Source organism: Octodon degus, unplaced genomic scaffold, assembly GCF_000260255.1.
Source record: "Octodon degus isolate 3935 unplaced genomic scaffold, OctDeg1.0 scaffold00028, whole genome shotgun sequence".
Classification (NCBI taxonomy): domain Eukaryota; kingdom Metazoa; phylum Chordata; class Mammalia; order Rodentia; family Octodontidae; genus Octodon; species Octodon degus.
Genome location: NW_004524604.1, coordinates 5,586,461 through 5,590,711, shown reverse-complemented (window position 1 = coordinate 5,590,711; position 4,251 = coordinate 5,586,461).

Sequence of the window (4,251 nt, the reverse complement as noted above, 5' to 3'; positions counted from 1 at the left end):
GGAGGATTGTTGTCATTTTGAGGCCAGCTTAGGCTACATAGTGAGTTCAAAGTTAGCCTGAACTGCATAGCAATAATAATAATAATAATAATAATTAATAATAATAATAATTAGAAATGTACAAGACATACCTAAAAATATTGGTGAGTAACACAGCCAAAGAGATGTAATAAAAAATTACAGGAAATTTAGAAAATGGCTTTAGGAGGGCTCCTATTCAGATAATAAAAACAGAAGGACATGATGGAAGGGAAAAAACAATTGGAAAGACAAATTATGAAAGTATGCCATAAATTGAAATCACAAATTATCACACTGCTAGGGACCCCTGAGAGATCATGGAAAGGATCAAGAAAGTATCCACATCATGCTACAACATCACAAAATCACAGAACATCTGGGAGAAAAAGATGCTTGTGAAATCTTTCAAGGAGAAAAACATGACTAAGTTTCAAAATTTGCACATATGTTCTTCTAAACACTGGATGCTAAAAGATAATAGAGTGGTACATTTAAAATTCTGATTGAAATTGTTTCCACCTGGGATTTTAAGGTCACCTATCAATCAAGTGTATAGAGAAAAAGGTGTGATAGAGCATGTCCTGGGCTCTAAAAATTGTGAGTGATCATTTGTCTTTATTATATGAGCCATTCTCAATTAGACTATATAGTTCTTAAGGGACACACTTATAATTTTCAATTGTCCTGCATGGTGCCTGCATAAAGTAGGCATTCATGAGTGTTTTTATGAATAAATTTTGCTGCATTTTAAGCAATGACTGTTTGAAGTACTTAATATACTATAGTTGTTTCAGTATACACTTCAGTTGCTTCATATACATACTTCAGCATGTAGCTTATTTCTGAAATTCCTGTTTCTTGATACCATGTCTGCTATCCAGTCTAAGGCTTTCTGCCATAATTTGTACCTATTTGGAATTTTTTTCTATCTTGTTATTCTTTCATTTTGACCAAAAGTAAAAAGAATTTCATAGCTTGAAAAATAGGAAAATATTCAGGAAAAATAGAAAATATTTCTCTCATTGTTATAAGAAAATATCTTCATAACCATGTAGGAGGAGGTTGACCAGATAACCCTGGTTACCAGTAAGTTGAGACAATGAAGGGACCAAGATGACTGATTGGCTTTGTGGAGGTGGTTTGGACTCCACTCATACTGGCTCAAGGGGAACTCAGGGCTCTGGTGAAGATCTTGAAATGCAAAAATAATTTTATCCAGAACAGCAGCGAATAAGAGGGACAGGAATAGGAGTCAGCTTGGATTAGATGTAAAAATATTTTGGTAGCTGAAAGACAATACAAATTTCAAAAAGATAGGAAAAGAAACAGCAGAAATTAAATAAAGGACTAGAAGAAGCCACTCCCTTTTCCAATCTCCCCTATGTGTCTTATTCTGCATATATGCAGTAGTGATGGTATATAATTTCTTCTGCTTGCAACTAAGCTATTGGTCTTTCTTTTTTTTATTTTCAAGACTGATTTGAGAGTACTGGGATATTTGATTTCCCAATAGGATAACTGATGCTTGTAGAATAAATTTCACATCACTAAAAAGAATCTGAATGAGGGACATCTGTGATCTACACCTGGTAATTAGCATGCCCATTATGTATGTTACTTATGCTCCATGGGCAGTGCCTAAGTTGAGTGCTACTCCCACGTCTTCACCCTGGGTGAATCATGTATGGATGCAATGTGCTGGGAGATGGCCCACTGCAAGGACTTGGCATGTGGGACCATGAAAGATGAATGCCTTGGTGCTAAAGATGTCAGCGATCTCTTCCCTACACACAGCCCTGGGACTCTGGCTTCCTTGGGTCTCCAGAACGGATATGTATCACATTACTTCATTTTTTTTTCATGCTGTGGCTGATTGGAAAATGCATGTAAGTTTGTGTCTGAAATTTAGAGCCAAGATTCTGAGGATTTGATTCAAATAGAAAGTGGTACGCATTGGGTCTGTACTGGATACAACTTTGAAAGTTATGATCATGAAAAAGGAAGGAAAGAGTAAAGTGCTAAAAGCTAGGCAAATCTTTATTTGATGATATGTGATAGAAAGTGTGATTATGACTGACTTTTTGGGCCCAGTTTTTAATCATGGGAGCCCAACTTGACGTATACCTTTTGAGGAAGTTGAAGTCTCTCTACCTCCTGTAGCTCTGATGATATGTTTGCCCTTATCACAGTTGGTTCACGTTCATTATTCCCTTCAATTTTTCTAATCCAGTAATAAGGTTGACTCACCTGCTGACTAGATAAGCTAATACATGGCCATAGAATAATTTCAATCCTTTGTAATCACATAGTTTTATAATTGGATTTTTATCTGTCTCTTTAGAGGGATGTGAATTCCCTGAATTTATAAATGAGGAATCTACTCCAGTTCATTTCATGTGGTAGATAGTCAATTCCTTGCTGAAATTTGGTATTGACTGAGCTGCCATAAATCTGGTTCATGATATATATGTTTGACTTAATGCCCTATGAAAATTGTACTTATATAACTATTGCCATATCTCTCAAACATTTCCATTTATAATTCTTGCAGGAAATGTTAGATATGTGTGTTGCAATGGAAGTGTCCTGTATCCTGCTGTATTGCTTGTGTTATGACATCAAGTTCTTTATAATTTATGAGGAATCAGATTGAGGTTCGCAGTGGGCCCCGCTATAACCCAAAGTGAACAGGTGAGCCTGGCAGCCTGTAGCAGGAAGCCCTCTCTCACTCTGATCATATATACCCTTTCTGTCTCCAAATTAAGTAGGTGCACAGTGCACTTCTCAGCTTTAAGAACACTTTAATGAGTATGTATCACTGTACATGTAATTATTTAGCAATTGTTGAGTAAAATCATCCTTAGAAAATAAACTGTGTTTAGAGCTAATTTTCTCATTTCCAAATTAAAAACATATACATTGCCTAGAGAGTAACACATTCCATTAAGCTGCCTATTTATGGGTTTTCATAAGGGTTGGATTTTTTGATTTTCCTGTAATATAATTTAACATTACCATATAGGACTTCATTATTTCTTATTTTCCACATGCATTGCTCTGATAATTGGAAAAAGTAAAAAATCCAGCTGCTGCCGTGAATGACCTCTGTATCTGGAAAACTAATTTGTTTGACATAAATATGGGAATTTTCATTGTGTCACTTAACACACATGGAATTATCAGTCAATTAGATTTTATTACTGAAAATTATTTCTCTAATTATATTCATGCCATATCTTTCTCTTTGCTTAGATCTTTTTTAAAATGTCACTTGCTCATTTTTTCTTTACCTCCTTCTCCAAAATGTAACAAATTTTTAATACTTCGCATCTGAGAAGGAGAACATTTTACCTATGAGAGGTAATCAGTGTTCTGGAAAGCACCAACAAATGAACCATAACATACTGTGAAGGGTGTCCCAGATCCACAGTGGAGAACAGCCTCATACTTTATGAGAATTTTTTCAGTTTTCTTCACTACTGTGGTGCTATTCTTTCTCACCTTCTCCTTTCTCCTGCTTCTCTTTTTCTCCCTCTTCTTACCCCTTCCCTCCTCTCCCATTTCTTTACCTTCTTTACACAAATTCCATCACTTTATCCATTTATGCTCCCAGTAACTTTATTACTCCCATATTAGCTCCCAGTAACATTTCTGAACCATTTATTTCTATCGTTTCAGCATCTCAGGCACTACACTGTTTTGTTTGGAGAATAATCTTTGCACGATCCTTATTTCTACTGATGAGAAGAAAAAGTAATATTTAGGAGGAAGCAGCAGTAGAGTTGACACATAACTTCAGCCTCTCTAGAAATGAGCAGGTCATGATCCACTGAGTACTCTGAGAAACCAAAGTCTCTTCCCTGTAACATGAGTGGACACGCTCCAAGGTCACCAGGACCTGTTCCAACAAGTTTTCTTTCTGTGTTTATCTAAAATGTTGCTACTAAAAGGCCAGGCTTTGTTCTGTTCTGTTTTCCTAATGTGTGAGTTTGCAGCTATGAATTTCCCTCTGAGAAATGCTTTTATCGCATCCCATAAGTTCCTATAAGTTGTGCTCAAATTTTCATTGAGATTTTCTGCCGTGTTCCGGGAGCCCCCAGACCCAGTCCTAGCCCAGGTCTGGTGAGTGTGCGGAGAGTTTCCTGCTACCGTGCGCCGGCGGGACCAGTCCCAGCCCAGGCGCAGCGTGGGCCGGACCCTCTCCCAGCCCCTCGGGCCGCCCCCACCACT